At 47.6% G+C, this 17,289-nt stretch overlaps 1 long non-coding RNA gene across 7 annotated transcripts in view; it reads right to left on the bottom strand.

Annotated features, from left to right (window-relative positions):
• Positions 1–17,022, bottom strand: part of LOC143509411 (uncharacterized) — an 18,376-nt gene extending 1,354 nt beyond the window's left edge. Inside the window, exons 1-6 of one of the 7 annotated variants that reach the window (XR_013129662.1) lie at positions 6,802–7,875; positions 6,205–6,594; positions 2,760–2,825; positions 1,272–1,922; positions 867–895; positions 1–764 (exon numbers count right to left, since the gene is read on the bottom strand). The exon at positions 1–764 is cut by the window's left edge and continues 1,354 nt beyond it. This is a non-coding gene — a long non-coding RNA (uncharacterized LOC143509411). Of the gene's footprint in view, positions 896–1,271; positions 1,923–2,759; positions 2,826–6,204; positions 6,595–6,801; positions 7,876–9,000; positions 9,101–16,688 lie in introns of those variants that run through there. The other 6 variants (XR_013129661.1, XR_013129664.1, XR_013129659.1 and 3 more) reach the window with 6 other exon arrangements.
• Positions 17,023–17,289: the final 267 nt, after the last annotated feature.

Here is a 17,289-nt window from a genome sequence, read left to right as displayed (position 1 = left end):
GAGGACCGGGACCCGTCGCACTCCCGTCCCCCCGAATATGACACGCGCGCGGCGGGACATGGCAGCTCGCTCAGAACCGGCCGCTGTGTGATGGGCTACACGCTGTAACCTCGTGCCCGCCATTGTCCGCGCCGCCGTTGACGCTCATTTGTGTTGGCGCGGCGGCTTTGAGTGGCGCGCGGGCCGCGCGCGGAGTGTAAAATACATCCCGCTGATTAGAGAGACGCGAGGAGCGCGCCGGGCCGCCGTCCAGCACCAACCTTACCTGGGGACCACCTCTAGATCCTGTGACCTGCTTAACAGAAAACAATGCATGATGGGAAATTTCTCTATAGTACATTTATTCAAAACTCCACCGTGTTCGATTAATACCAGCAATCCTGAAATAAAAACAGGTCCAGCTAGACCTGTTCAAACACAGAAGGGTTTTGTGTGTGTGTGTTGGAGTACCAGATCATTGATTTTATTACTGCGGTCTAACCACGTATTTGTTTTAAAGTGTGCACTTTTCTCTACATCTTACCTTCTGCATATGGGCAGGCTGTAATCTCTCTTCTCTCTGTAACCTACCCCGTATTTGCACGCACCCCTCCCCAGTCCTGACAGGGTAAGACAGTGTCCTGAAGCCCCAGTGTGTGAGGTGGTGTTCTGAAACTGTCTCGGGCAGGAGAGGGAGAGTGAACCTGTACGTGAGCTTGTCTCATCTCTGGCTGGTTTGACCTTGCCCTGCTCCCAGTATCCTCCTGTGTTTGCGTTTCACCCAGCTGTAAAATTAGATGGAAGGCGCCCACTGTAAATCAGAAATAGCAGACTGTACCACGTCCTCCTGGCTGAGATCCTCAGGGGTGGGGGGGTTCGGGGCTGACCTTAAGAGTCCTCGGGCTCTGCCTGGATCCTGGCGATGGTCGAGAGGAAAGAGAAATGAGAATGATTGGCCTGTCGAGCTGACGGTCTAAACAGTCACCGTCTTTGCACACAGAATTGAACATAATCTCAAAGGGAAACGTGTCTTTCACAGAAAACCTATTTAGCTTATCATGCTTGGAAATCGGATAGCACGAAATGAAGGAACGTTAAACATGTACAATTTTAATCCTACATGTTCAACTGTAATAACTTACAATATATATAATCTAAAATATAAAAATATTATATATATATATATATATATATATATATATATATATATATATATATATATATATATATATATATATATATAATATATTCTTTAAAGTCATACGGTTAAAGATGCATATTTGAACATTTACATGTTTTGGAGCACGTGAATGCTGGAAGCCATCACATCACCCACAGTTATCTGGATCGCTTGAAATGAGTCAAATTTCGTGGTTGGTAAGAGGGCGTATTTGCATATTACAGCCTTCTACATTTCACTGTAGCAAAAGGCCAACATTGCAGGGATGCGCACAGGGCTTCGTCGCAAGTGTCACTTAACACGTCCCGGTGTTCGTGTGCTGCGCGTCTCGTGCGTCTCTGCCGTCCCCGCGCGCGTGGGCTTTGATGGCGAGCGCGTGCCGCAGGACGCAGGTCTGAGCCAGGAGAGCGCGCGGCGGCGTGGCGAAGGTCCGCCCGGTTCTTCTCGCCGCCCTGTTTTGCATTCGCGCAGTCGGGCGCTCGGTGGGTTCCGACACCTGATTGCCAAGGAAACGTGTCGGGTTGTGTCACCTCCGCGGCAGCACGCGGCCAGTTTGTGGGATTGGGCGCGCGGGCGCAGTCGCCAGCATCCACCTTCGCTCATTCTTCTATTTTAATAGCAGCGTGTATTGTGTAGGTCCTTAGCCACAACAAAGGGCTAAATACAAAGCGCACTGTAGGTCTCTGCGGTAAGGCCTTGGACATGACACGTGTCAGCGCATGATAAATTGGCTCGGTGTCTGTTCAATTTCGAATGCAAAGCTCTAGAAAGAGAGAGAGAGAGAGAGAGAGAGAGAGAGGGTGGGCAGAGGGAGAGCAGAAAGCTTCAGATGGTGTGTGTGTGCGCGCACGCATGTGTGTGTGTCTGTGTCTGCGGGTGTGTTTGTACGTGTGTGTGTCCCTGAGTTTGTGTGTGTAGATGACTATGTGTGTGTGTGTGCGCGTGTGTGTAGGTGACTGTATGTATGTGTGTGTGTGTGTGTGTGTGTGTGTGTGTGTGTGTGTGTAGGTGACTGTGTGTGTGCAAGTTTGTGTGTATAGGACTGTGTGTGTGTGTGTGAGAGAGAGAGAGAGTTTGTGTGTATAGGACTGTGTGTTTGTGTGTGTGTGCTTGTGTGTATAGGACTATGTGTGTGTGTGTGTGTGCTTGTGTGTATAGGACTATGTGTGTGTGTGTGTGTGTGTGTGTGTGTGTGCTTGTGTGTATAGGACGGTGTGTATGTGTGTGTGTGTGCTTGTGTGTATAGGAATGTGTGTATGTGTGTGTGCTTGTGTGTATAGGACTGTGTGTGTGTGTGTGTGTGTGCTTGTGTGTATAGGAATGTGTGTGTGTTTGTGTGTGTAGGACTGTGTGTGTGTGTGTGCTTGTGTATATAGGACTGTGTGTATGTGAGTTTGTGTGTATAGGACTGTGTGTGTGTGTGTGAGTGTGTTTGTGTGTATAGGACTGTGTGTGTGTGTGTGTGTGTGAGTTTGTGTGTAAAGGACTGTGTGTGTGTGTGTGTGTGTGTGTGTGTGTGTGTGTGTGTGTGTGTGTGTGTGTGTGTGTGTGTGTGTATAGGACTGTGTGTATGTGTGTGTGCGTGGACCAGATAAGGCACCATTGAAGTTTTGGTGCTGGTTGCCGACTACCCGCCGTTCAGAGGTGCATCTTGGCAGCCAATCAGCTGTATGATACAGAGAGAGAGAGAGAGAGAGAGAGAGAGAGAGAGAGAGAGAGAGAGAGAGAGAGAGAGAGAGAGAGGAAGTGCAAGAGGCAGAGGGAAAAAGAGGGAGTGAGAAAAAAGAGAAAGAGAGATGGAGCACAATATGGCAATGAATAGAATTTTATGACTGGAGTTGACAGCTATGTCATCCACAAGAACTAACAAACTCTCATCTACACACACACACACACACACACACACACACACACACACACACACACACACACACACACACACACACACACACACACTCTGCAGCCTCTGGACTCACATCTGTTTTTATCTGGTTATTTATTTCTCCCTTTGGCTTCCTCAGTAGTTGCACAGAGAAATAAAGGAAATAAAAGGCACAGAAGCACGTGTGAGGAAATGCCCGTGTTGTACGTGTGTGAGGAAATGCCCGTGTTGTACGTGTGTGAGGAAACGGCCGTGTTCTACATGTGTGAGGAAACGGCCGTGTTGTACGTGTGTGAGGAAACGGCCGTGTTGTACGTGTGTGAGGAAACGGCAGTGTTGTACGTGTGTGAGGAAACGGCCGTGTTGTACGTGTGTGAGGAAATGGCCGTGTTCTACACATATGACGAAATGGCCGTGTTCTACACGTATGACGAGATGGTTGTGTTCTATGTGTGTGAGGAAATGGTTGTGCTCTATGTGTGTGAGGAAATGGCCATGTTACACGTGTGTGAGGTAATGGTTGTGTTCTACGTGTGTGAGGTAACCTTTTAAATCCTGTAAGGCGCTTTGTGACAACATGTGTTGTGAAAAGCGCTATACAAATAAACTTTGATTGATTGATTGAGGTAATGGTTGTGTTCTACGTGTGTGAGGTAATGGTTGTGTTCTACGTGTGTGAGGTAATGGCCGTGTTACACGTGTGTGAGGTAATGGTTGTGTTTTATATGTGTGAGGAAACTGCTGTGTTCTACATGTATGACGAAGTGGTTGTGTTCTACGTGTGTGAGGTAATGGTTTTGTTCTATGTTTGTGAGTTAATGGTTGTGTTCTACGTGTGTGAGGTAATGGTTGTGTTCTACGTGTGTGAGGTAATGGTTTTGTTCTACGTGTGTGAGGTAATGGTTTTGTTCTATGTGTGTGAGGTAATGGTTGTGTTCTATGTGTGTGAGGTAATGGTTGTGTTCTACGTGTGTGAGGTAATGGTTGTGTTCTACGTGTGTGAGGTAATGGTTTTGTTCTACATGTGTGAGGAAATGGCCATGTTACACGTGTGTGAGGTAATGGTTGTGTTCTACGTGTGTGAGGTAATGGTTGTGTTCTATGTGTGTGAGGTAATGGTTGTGGTCTACGTGTGTGAGGAAATGGTTGTGGTCTACGTGTGTGAGGAAATGGCAATGTTACACGTGTGTGAGGTAATGGTTGTGTTCTACGTGTGTGAGGTAATGGTTGTGTTCTATGTGTGTGAGGTAATGGTGCAGCTTGTTCTGCATGAGATGAACAGTGTGTGTGTGTGTGTGTGTGAGTGAGAGAACAGAAATCATGCTCTGGCTCTATAGAAAGGGAAAGCAATGTCTTCACAGTCATGCTGTGTGGAGGAAAAAGCCGATATTATGGTAATGGAAGTTTAATCTTGGAGGGAAATGTTGATGTGAAAAGTGTTGGTCCCCACTGGTTGTACTGTCTCTGAGGGCCATCATGGTCCCCACTGGCTGTACTGTCTCTGAGGGCCATCATGTCCCCCACTGGCTGTACTGTCTCTGAGGGCCATCGTGTCCCCCACTGGCTGTACTGTCTCCGAGGGCCATCGTGTCCCCCACTGGCTGTACTGTCTCTGAGGGCCATCGTGTCCCCCACTGCCTGTACTGTCTCTGAGGGCCATCGTGTCCCCCACTGGCTGTACTGTCTCCGAGGGCCATCGTGGTCCCCACTGGCTGTACTGTCTCTGAGGGCCATCGTGGTGCCCACTGGTTGTACTGTCTCTGAAGACCATCGTGTCCCCCACTGGCTGTACTGTCTCTGAGGGCTATCGTGTCCCCCACTGGCTGTACTGTCTCCGAGGGCCATCGTGGTCCCCACTGGCTGTACTGTCTCTGAGGGCCATCGTGGTCCCCACTGGTTGTACTGTCTCTGAAGACCATCGTGTCCCCCACTGGTTGTACTGTCTCTGAGGGCCATCGTGTCCCCCACTGGCTGTACTGTCTCTGAGGGCCGTCGTGTCCCCCACTGGCTGTACTGTCTCTGAGGGCCGTCGTGTCCCCCACTGCCTGTACTGTCTCTGAGGGCCATCGTGTCCCCCACTGGCTGTACTGTCTCCGAGGGCCGTTGTGTCCCCCACTGGCTGTACTGTCTCTGAGGGCCATCGTGGTCCCCACTGGTTGTACTGTCTCTGAAGACCATCGTGTCCCCCACTGGCTGTACTGTCTCTGAGGGCCATCGTGGTCCCCACTGGCTGTACTGTCTCTGAGGGCCATCGTGTCCCCCACTGGCTGTACTGTCTCTGAGGGCCATCGTGTCCCCCACTGGCTGTACTGTCTCTGAGGGCCGTCGTGGCCCTCCGAGCATCCATTCAAATGTTCTGAACTGTTAGCTGTGAGGAATCAGATCTCTGATTTATTAAAAAAAAAAAAAAGAAAACAGGAGATGCCACTAATCACCAAATGCTGTGGCCCATAATGGTGTAAAGTGTTTTCTCCAGAGTACGCTAGTGCCTCAAAGAAATATTGTTTTTTTAATATGCTTATTTGGATTATAGGTTTTCCTACACAGTGTAACACAGCCAAACCAAATCTTATCCTAAGCTGTATCAAATGAGACTATACACCATGAAATAGATGACAGGCCAGAGGCTGAACAGTGGGGGCCCTGAGTGTACCACACTCATCTACATCTGCTCAAATCTTGCCATTGGATTGACTTACTATTATAAATCATGTTTAAAATGTTTCTGTGACATTTGCTTGAGTGTATGTGTATATGCAGTCAAAAGATCTACAAAATACATTAATATTTGTAATCATATCCATATTTGTAGTATTTATAGAGGAGAAAAAAATGTTAAGTGGAAAACTTAAGTGATGAACTGTAAGCTCAGCTTTTGGAAGGGAGTACGTGTTGTATGCAAATCACCCGAAGGACATCGGGTCGTTTCTCCTGGTTGTGTCTCCCAGCACTGTGCTACTGTCCAGATGTTCCCACATGTGTTCTGTCTGAGGTGACTCGCAATCTGTTCATTTGTATAGATGATTCTATGATTCTATTGTTGGACAGTTATATTGTACATGGATGCAGACGAAGTAGAAGTCTTCAGACTTTCTTTCAAGTGGCATTTACACACACCCACACACACACACACACACACACACACGCGCGCTTCCCTTCTTACCCATTTTACTTTGAAACCCAAATTCAGTTTATGCCTCCGGCGCACTGAAGCTCGGTGCGACTGAACTCCCTGACACTCATCTGTAAGGTCGCGGTGCTTGCCTAGGCTTTAATTGAAGAGGGTTTGTCTGGGATGCACCGAGATCTTTCTCCGCACGGCCCCTCTCCTCCACGGGTCACTGAGATCCAGAAACTCCCTGCCTCTGCTCCCTGCCCGGTACCTTAACGCTATTTGCCTCCTGCCGTCCTCAGAGAATATGTTAGATTGAAGTTATTTTATGCTTGGCTTAGCAGTCTCACTTTCACTCTTCTGCACCAAGTCTCTTAGGCTCTTTCCTCTTTTCCTATTCTTGTTTCCTCTGTGCCTGCGTTCCTCCTATTTTGGAAACCCCTGATGCGGAGAGAGAGAGGGAAGAGATGGAGGAGAGAAAGGGAGAGAGGTGTGTGAGAGAGGGAGGGAGAGAGAAAAGTACAGAAGGGGAGTTGGAGAGAGGAACAAAAATGAGCAATATATTTTTTTTGACTGAAAGTTGAACAAATGGTTTATTCAGTTTGAAATCCAGTTTGAAAATTATAATTTGAAAAGTCAGGTCATCACCTTTTAATAAAGTGCCTCAGTGCCTTTCTTTGATAACCTGAACTCTTCTCTTGCTCACATTTTGGAAAAACCTGTTATCAAGTTATAACAGACACTGTGTGACTTAGAAGGCTTTGTGTTGAGAAGCCTTGATCAACTTCTGTGGACACTTCATTGCTTTTCAAACACACTGTCACAAAAAAGTGACATTGCTGAAATCAGTAATGAAACTATTCCGTCCTCTGATCACCTCGTGTGAAGATCAACGATCACTAGATTAATGCTCAATATTGATGTCTCCTGACCCCCCACTCGATGGTCATTACAACTGTTTGTACAAATTTTCCAGAAATAATACTGAAGAACAGAAAAAATATATATATTTAGTAATTCTTGTGAAAACAACAATTGTATGGCTTTAAGGACTAAGATTAAAAAGTATACTTTTTAAAGTTTTCGATATTTTTGATGGATGCAGGAATGGCTGAACTTTAAACAGAAGCAAATCATTGGTTTGATGTTGGACTAAAGAAATGTTAAAGCTGTTTTCTGTTTTTGTGTTTCCTGTTCTCTGTTTGATATAGGCCTGGTATGGTGTTTCTGCACTAAGTGAAGATCACATTAGGAGATTGGGGGTAATGAACTGAAAGGCAGGTGTGTGTGTGTGTGAGAGAGAGAGAGAGAGAGAGAGAGACGGTACATACATGTGCTCACGTTTTTTTTATGGTGAAATCCTGATTCTGCCCATACCTCATCAACTCATCCCAATGCGACTGGAAGAGGGGCGCACACACACACACACGCACACACACACACACACACGCCAGTTTTCCTTTACACATACGCCTGAGTGTGTACAGACCACATACACAACAGCAGAGCTGCCTGGCTGTGGGCGCCTCCCAGGCAGTGATGTTTAACTTGAGCTGCGGTGCCCTGGCGTGAACATCCCTGCCAGAAGTCCCCACCACACTAAAAGCGTCAACCACATGTTCAGCGTGATCCTGCATCTCAATTTGTTTTCGTCTGTCACACACAGATCGACGTGAACCGTTAGTACTTCACGGGGCGCCAGGCTGCTGAAAGAATCCTGAAAACGTGCTTGCGTTTTAAGAGTGCCCCCCCCCGCCACTAGTCCCCTCCAAAGTTCAGCACTTTAATAGGCTCAGGGTGAACGCCGTCCTCTAAACTGCACTGCCGACGTTTTTGAAGAGATATTAGAAACGCGTCTGAAAGGACAAAGATGTGTTATGGAATACGAAAGTTAATAATACTGGGGTTTGATGAATGGCTCGCCAAACGCTTCCTGATTTGGCCCTAAATTGCATTGCATTGCGCTGTCTTAATTTATTCAATTCCTCATTGACTATGCGAGTTCTTGGCAATCCAGAGGACACTGTTAGTAATGTATGGTAAATAATGCACGTTAGACTACACCTGTCCACTCTGTATAGTGTGTCCTCGTAGACTCAGGCCTGTCCCAAACCCCGCCTTCCCCCTCCCCTCTAGCCCCGCCCCTTGTGTGCCCAGCCGTCAGAACACACCTCCCCAAATGTTAGCCAGCAGGAAGACAAGCTCACGGCGGCCTGCAGGCTCACACATATCTTTTATTGCCGTATACATCAAGTGTGTTGAGACATCCAAAAGAGACTGCGTGATCCTCGCTGATCCATTAATCATCATTCATTGTATGTTAATAAATTCAGAATTTCCCCATTTACCATGCGGGGCCACTCGCATGTAGCAGCAACACAACCTTTCCTGGGTCCATAAATCACGCCGAGCCGCATGACAGAGGAGCCCAAACACGGCGCCTTGGTCTCTCCCGCGGGCGCAAACACCACCTCGCGCACGCCTGCGTTAGACGGAGGAGCAGCGGGGGACGACTGCGGAGCCGGACGTGCACCGCGGGGGCGGGGCCATGCGGGCAGGGGCGGGGCCATGCGGGCAGGGGCGGGGGGTTCGGGGACCACGTCTCCACCTCGTCCGCAGGTCTCTCGGCATCGGACCGCCGGCCGCGTTGCACAGAGGAACGTGTGACGTGATGACATGAAACGTGACTCGTGACGTGATTACATGAAACGTTCAACATGAAAGAAAATCATTATTGTACTTTGTTTCCTTATTGTTAGACTTAAGGAAACGCCATGCTGGGTTTTTGTTGTTGTTTGTTGTCATTAATTGAGTCACGATGCAGAGCTGGAAACAACAACGACTGACCTGAAATTGTTGACTGTGTTGCAGATTTTGCGATTGTATGTAGCAGTGATTTCATCCTCGTGGCCTGCAGCAGTGAGCTTCATATAGCAACACATGTCACCTGGAATGATGAAAGTTCTTAAATCAGGTCATAACTGATTTGGTTATGTGCTAAAGTAAGTGTACTGTACCAGCGGTTTTCAAAGTATTCAGTAGTTAGGTTCATTATTTATCAATCAATGCATTCTAATAATTCTATAGAAATAACACTAAATATTGATTGTAGTTGTGGTTAGTTGAGCTGAAGCTGTATTTGTTTGTCTATGTTTATAATTGCAAACATCTTACTCAGCAGCGTAAGCCATGAAAATTTAATTACAATACATTTACAATTACAAGGCGTTTTTATGCTAATCCACAGCATGCGATAATCAAGTGTGCTCATGGTTCACATGCAGGTAAATCAGATTAGGTTCTTTTTCCTGTAAGAAGCACATCTGTATTGTCCCGAGATTCATCCCTAAAAATAACCCCATCTTTTCTCCTTCTATCTCAAAAGTAGGACCAGATTATTGGCAAGCAACAGCTCCGCGCAGCAGATTAGCCGATTAAAGCGTCGCTATGTGGGAACTTCCTGGAAAAACTTGGAATTGTCCCGGGGCCAGCTGTGTACGTTATGAGCTGCTCATTCTGCGGGGTGATTAGAGAGATAATGTCATACACACAATGACGGGTGTGTGTGTGGAACGTCGCACTGGCGTCCCAGCACGGGGCGGATGCCAACACACACGCTGGTTTGGGGGGAGAACATGCTCCTTGGGTTTGTCATTTTCTGCCACACTCTGGACGTGGACGTGTTTGTCCCCGGAGATCCTCCAATCACGGGACCCGCATGCTACCCGCACGTCAGGGTCACTGCGTGCCGCGTGTGAGGAACAGAGGGCCGACGTGATCTCACCACGTGACTACACAGTATTTACCGTGCAGGGTCACGTCCTACAACAAAGTGCGTCGTCGATTTCTCACGTGTGACAGGTTAACATTTTACAGCGCTAATTTTTACAGAACCGTTTTTATCAGCTGGGTCTGCTGCCTTCCCGGCATCTCTGCTGGACGTGTGCACATTTCTCTCGGATGGCGCCAGGGCTTTGGGCCCGCTCCAGTGGCCTAATGAGCCGGTTCTGATGGGCCAGGTCCCACAGGCACGAGGTGTCTCTGTCTCTCTGCCCACCTCTTTAGCTTAGACCTCCCCACTCATACCTCATCCTGGTCCTGCCGGAAATGGCTTAATTGATCTAATCACTCACGCGCTGGGTCAGAGCCATTCGCCTCTTTCCTCTGGACAGTGGACAGGGTCTTCAGCTGCTGTGGGCGTGGCCTGGTGGAGGGCCGTGCTGGCCCCCTAGAGCGGGGCGGGGCTGAATGTGCCACCATGCCCTTAGTCATGATAAAGTTGTCAGAGCTGCAAGAAGTTTGGACTTTGTCACAGTGGGCCTTTTCTGTGTGTGTCGTAAAAAGCTTCAGAGTAATGGATATAATGGATCTTTCTCTTTGATAATGTTGGAAGAAGCCTTCACAGACCATGTTGGTGGAATGTTTAAATTATTTTCAGGAAAATATTTTTTAAAAAGGACATTAATTGGGGCAAATGTTGTTTGGATGTTAATTAGAGAAGGGTCTAAACACAGCTTAATTGCAAAACATACATTTTTCTTCTCCTCTGGCCTCGTATAGCAGAAACGGATAAATCCACCTTCTTCGTGGCCAATTCAAACTCCATTAAACCAAAATTGATTTAGCACCTGTATGTTTTGCATAGCGTTTCCCTATCTGTGCTAAACAAATAAGGTTTTACCCATGCATCTTCTCTTAGCCTCGCATTAGGAGGGGCCACGGCTCCCTGGAGAAGATACATGGGCTTGATCCCGAATGCCACTGGAGAAGTGATCAAGTGCACACTCACTCCTCTCACACTTCCCTCATTATCCCCCCCCCGCCCCCCTCCCCCACACTATCAGCCTATTTAATTCCCAGCATTCTTAAAGAGCAGCTAATGGCAGAGAAGAGAGAAGGGATGCAGAATTAAGCCGTTTTACACCATAGGGTAATTTGGTTTGATAAATGTGCCGTCGTGGCTAACTAATAATACATATTTTAAAAGAGGGTAGTGGGGCTGGTGGCTTTGGCATAGGGTGGGGGTTGGAGGGGAGAGGGTGTCACTGGAGCTATGGAAAAAACAGCCTGGTTATTAATGGGGCTGGCCTTCGTATGTCTCACACAGGGTTACGACGCAAGGTCAAAGCACATTTCACTGAATTAAAAGCCATTTTGAGCTATGGCACTCCTAATCAACTCAGACCTAAAGGTGCATAGCTCAGGTATAATGAGGCACCAATGAATTTAAATAAACAGGGCGAATATGGTGATTTATAAAGGCAGCGTGCTAGCCTTAGAGCTCGTTAGCAATGACGGATACTCCTTTTCTTTCAGGCTCCTTTACCCATAGGACTTGAGCTTTTAACCAAGTAATATCCGCCCGTATTGTCACGAGTGTGCATTCCAGGCCAGACGCTTATCCGAGCCATTATGAGAAGTAGCGTCACGATGTGAGAGTAATGAGTGTGTCAGCATCTAAATAATGATTCCTTTCTCCTGTTCCTTTTTTTCCCGCCCTTGTAGAACTAAGACTTCCAACAGCAGGAATTCATATTTTATCCCGGCTCTGTGTCCCGTCCCCCCCCCCCCCGCTAAAAAGACGCATAATCCTTGATTCGAAAAACGTTTTGCATTTCAAGGAACATTTTGTACCCCCCTTCTTACCACTAAGGGTATTGATGGTGGAGGTCTTCCGCTTTCCGGGATGATCACTTATATAAATTATAATATTTTGGCGGCAAAAGTGGCCAGGGCTTATTTAAAAACCATTCTAAAGTACATTCAGCACTGTATTAATATGCTGATTAGGAACTTTCTAGAATAATGATGTTTGATGCTCACCCACTCTTTCACCGGCAGTGAGAATTAATTCTGCTGCTCTATCCTTCTAACAGCAAGGGCGAATGAACCCCCCGCCCCCCCCCTCCCCTTAACTTTTCCTCTTTGCTGTCCCTCTTTTTTCTATGTCTTTTTAAACAAGTATTGATCTGCCCTAGCGCAATTACCAGGCTCCTCGTAGCCCCGTAGCTTAGGCTAATGACCCTGCTAGCTTAGCCGCGGGCATTAGCGTGGCGGGGCGGTGAGGCGTGCCAGCCGCCGGTGCCACCCGCTGCCTGTGTGGGGGCCGTGCCAGCGCATTAGTGACTTCATTAGAGCCTTTGTCGGCCGCCCTGCCTTTTGTGTTGCCCTTGAAGGAGGGCCGGGCCGGTGTCACCCGCACGCCGCACGACGTCTTCATGCGGCCTTTCTTCAGACTCGCCGTGGATCAGCGACCCTCCAAAGAATGGCCCACCGCTCTCATCGTCTTCATCACGGGGGCGGGGATGGCGCATCACGGTTTATTCAGAGAGAAGGACCTTTCATTTGGCACTTGGTCATAATTTTGTCATTAGTGAACACCGTATTTGTCCAGTATCAGGCCCCTGATTGAGTATAGTGACCATCAGAATCTTAACTAATTGAGAAGTGTTACAGCCACTCCAGAAATGCTCTTAGCCAGTGGTAAATAGCAAGGGAGGGTTTTCCGTCTTATGCAGTATCTCAGCGCTCTGCTTCAAAGTGACGCATACGTATAGCCCTGCTTTGTTGTGCTACAACACACACTTCCACGTCGAATAGCTGTTTGACAGCAGTCTGCCGAGACTGTGAATCGCGGAGCACATCATCTCTAACTGCATTATGTCACTTTTTTTATCACTCTGTCAAAGGGAGATTGTGAGATGACAAGAGGCTAAAACACATATGGCTGTTTAATGGTGTAAGATGAGTGTAATTCAGCACAGACCCTAGAGGGGGCACACCCCCGAGTGCCGTACAGGATAGCAAGGCTATCGGTTGTCCTGCCAGTCAAAGATGGATTTATAATGGGGGTTTATTATAAGGCAGAGAAAAAGCTTCTGATAATCTCCGGGTCTTTAAATGTGTTTGCTGCGCTTGGCGACATGCTGTAAACGGTGCACATATTTTCCTGTAGTCACCGATACACATTACCAGATACTCGTTGCATCTAACTTGCGTCAGTAGAATACTGCTGTATTATCAGCAAAGTCATCTTGGAGGACCCAGCAGGAGCGGATGCTGTTGTTCCCGCCTGTCTTCCTTACGTTACATTCAAAATGCTTGTTTGCGTGTAGAGAGGCGCTGAGGCGTCTCCAGACAGCCACGGTCGTGTCCGCACAGCGCGCTCCCAACGCCGCCGCCTCTCATGCCCGTCCGCCCGCCGTAAACACGCAACATCGCTCCCGGCGCCGAGTCACTGACTCCTCTCTCTGCTTCGTGGGGGCGGGGAGACGTCGTCGCTCCCCCGGGTACCGGCGGTTCCGCACCGAGGTCCCCCGCTCCGCTCCCCGGCCCGGCGGCGTCCGGTGGCCCGGTGGCCCGGTGCCGCGGCTCACAGCGCGGCCGTGATTAATGCCGCGGCCGCCCCGCCGAAGCCCTTTCCACCGCAGATAATGCCAGGCAGCAAGCGCGCCTGACACTTTTAATGTATAATTAAGTAGAAAAAGTCAGCACCGGCTATGCAAATTTTTTAAAATGATAAATGAGGCTGGGCGGCGGCAAGGATTGATTTGGTGTAAATGAAACTAATTAAGGAAATGTCAAACATAATTAATAAAACAGGTTTAAGCTGCAAAACATTGTCAGTGGAATGAATGAGGAGGCATTGGCGGCCATTGTTGGGGCTTTATTTAGGCCTGCTGTTGTGCGTGTTCGCTGCACCCTGACGAGCCCTCCGCACCCCCCACCCATTCCCCGAGAGGGGGGGAAAACAAATTTGCTTGTCTCTCGGCTGACTGTAGAAATTAATTGCTGGAATCTTGTCCCATCCAAGTGTTACATTCCCGCACAGGACATTAACATAACTAATTTGAAAGGGCCCAAATGACTGCATAATGGAGGACTGTCACTGTATGTGACACTCGTTGGTCATACCAAATTAGCCAGGTTTTGTAATTGAAAATCCCCCCCCCCCCCCCGTTCGAATATTTATGATACCTTTTGTTAAAACAGATCTTATATCTCTTCTTCCCGTCTTTCTCTCTCTCTCCGCTATCACACGTAGTGTTTTTGTTCAGGACGAGAACAAAGGTTTTACAATTTACAAAAAAGAACACTTGACCTATAATTAGTGGGACAGGGTCGGGCGGGCTGGCGTCCCGGCTGGCGTGAGGAGCCGGACTCAGATCCTTAGTCCCGGTAATGATGCCGGGGACCTTGCGTCCTCTGGGGACGAGGAAGAGTAATGGAATGAGCTATTTTTATGGGGACCCGGATGGCAGGGGGGGCCGGGGTGTCCGGCCGAGTGGCACTGCGGGGTGGACGAGCACGGCGGGTCCCCGCACTGTCAACCCCTGACTCAAACCATCACTCCACCCACACCTCCCTCAGCCTCTGCCAACATCCTCTTTCTTTAACATCTGCTGCTCACACACACACAAGCACACACACACAAACACACACACACACACACACACGCGCGCACACACTAATGTTACCATGTGAAAGAAATTTTGTGTCCGCACACCTTTGAAAATTTTATTTTGCTTTTTTTAATTTTAAACACACAACGGTATGTTGTGACACACCTACAGTAGGTTATAATTATTTTATCACTTTTTCCATTTATTATTTATTTTGTTGTCCTCGCCTACCACATCTATGCTAATATGTAAACATAAAAACTCCTACACATATTCCCAGTTTGCTATAGAAGTCCTTTCAATCCCCTATTTATTTGCAGTCTGGAAGCCCACCGTCAGGAGCTGATGGTATAATGAGAGTTCCTAACAAGGTTGCAAAGGGATAAAGATTTTGTTTTAATGTGAAAACCTCAGTCACACTTTGAATCAATAGAAGTCCCTTCCACACACCCGAGCTATTATGTCTACTATCATGTAAGCACTAAAATGTGTTTCTACTACCATGCAGCTTCTAATTATAATGTGTTTTCCTTCCTGCTGTCCAACACTCTCGGGGGGGGGGGGGGGGGGGATTGCAATTAGTTGTGGCTCATAATGTGGTCAAGTGAGTTATGGTAGGTTTGCTGTGTAAACTGTATATTTTGAATCGTTGACAGTGAGTGAATGCATGCAGTGGGTTAGATGTGACAGGAAGCCCAGTTACACAGAATTGTCTTGGTCTCTCTCTCTCTCTCTCTCTCTCTCTCTCTCTCTCTCTCTCTCTCTCTCTCTCTCTCTCTCTCTCTCTAGTCCTGTAAATTTTCTCCTTCTTGCCAGTTCTTGTCCCTGGAATTCCTGAGCCGAGAACTGCCTCCAAATGCCAGAGGTCAGAGGTCAAACATATGCGCCACGTATTACGATTTATCACTACATTGCTTGTCTTGAGTTTTTGCTCTCCTGACAAGCTTAAGTCGCACGTTCGGTTTTGATACGAAGACGTAGGAGCGGACCGGGCCGGTTCTTCCTGCTACGGCAGCCCTCTCCATGTCCAACGCCATTGGCTGCAACTCCAGAGGTTGCTGCAATCCCAGAAGGCAGCGGGGCTCAGATCCGATGACACCGTAGTCAGCTTCGACGGCAGTGCTGTGTATTTATAGAAAGCATATGTAAAAGGGCCAGTGGCACCTCTGACTCTGAGAACGAACCATTGACAGTAAAATACAGATGGAGCACGTGCAGACGAGGTCTGGAGAGGATTTAATCAGCGCTAGGTGCTTCGTATCTTCATTTCATTTGAATATGGTAGATGGCAGCAATGAAATATGTTCATTTTTCCCTCCCCAGCATATTTTTTATTCTTGAAGGCTCATTATTTTGTGAGGTGTGAAGTAAAGACCCCAGGCCTTGGCCTCCGAGCCTGAACTGTATTCATCAAAATTTACCAGTCACTGCTAAAAGTTTTCTTATGCAACACCAAGCAGAAATCACCTAGCAGCAGAGAAAAATAAATAAAAACTAAAAAATTAATTTATGTATGCTAATGCTCATAGAGAATATGGTATCATTGGAAATTGGAAAAGATTTAATTTTTATTACTTTATTACAATACTACTTTTTTATACCAACCTAGCAAAGCAATAATAGCAATAATAAGGAATAATGGAATAATGGATTTAAGTGAGATGCATTTTGTAAATATTTTGGTATTTTAACTGATTTATCACGAGTTAAAACAGTAACACTCGGTTTTTGGAATCATGAAAAGCCCTCTGATATCTGCTGACCTGGGTAATAAAGCTGGTAGTTTTCTCTCAAGCTGTAAGTGTCAACCCTCTCACACAGTTTTGTACAATCAAAACAGAGGTACTATTCTAATTTTGCATGGCCTTAAGATCTTTAGCCCACAACACAGTGGAGAGGCATTCCAAGGTGTTCACTCCATGTGCCGTGATCACCTGTGACGGAGAGGCTGAGACTAGATACAGATGTCAGAGTGTTTTAAATGAATAGAGTGAGTTACATTTAGCATTATAAACTAGTGCAACTCAACATGTGCTCGTGTTCTGTTATGCTCTTTTTTAACTCCCATGGTCTCTATAGCAACATGTGCGTGCTCACACACAGACACACACATACACACATACACGTACTCACCAGGTGATGTCTTAGGTGGCACATGGACCTGCCTCTGTAGGTCAACATCGTCCAGCACGTTGTGAAGAGGCTTTTGTTGTCACTGTAACACCCACGTAAGGAGTAAAAGGTGAGATCTTCTCCGCTACGCAACCAGCCCTCAGATACCCACAACAACTGCTCATCAGCTCCCACTGAGAGGCGGCGGGAGGGGGGGACTGGCGGACGCAAGCAGGGAGATAAGAAGCACGGAGCAAACACGGGAGAGAAAACTGCGGCAGAACCCGACCTCTGACCTCCCGGCGCACACCTCAAAGCCGGAGCCTAGCCGCAATCAATGTGCGCTGGGGTTGGGGGTGGGGGGGGGAGGGGTGGGGGTAGACCACCGACCACCGACCTTTCGTTCCGCCACACCGGAAAAAAAAAAAAACGAAAGAAGAAAAAAGAAAAACTCAGGAAGAGCCAGTCTGCCATTTCGCAGACGCGGAGAAGGCGAGTGGGCGGGCTGTGTGTGCAGGTGATTCGCTGTGGGGACACAGACAGGAAGTGAGCAGAGAGAGTGGGAGAGAGCAAAACACCTCTGTGGATGAGTAATGGCCAATCAAGTTGTTTATGTTCCTCG

This window comes from Brachyhypopomus gauderio, chromosome 3, assembly GCF_052324685.1.
Source record: "Brachyhypopomus gauderio isolate BG-103 chromosome 3, BGAUD_0.2, whole genome shotgun sequence".
NCBI lineage: Eukaryota > Metazoa > Chordata > Actinopteri > Gymnotiformes > Hypopomidae > Brachyhypopomus > Brachyhypopomus gauderio.
This window is presented reverse-complemented; position numbering and strand designations above follow the sequence as displayed.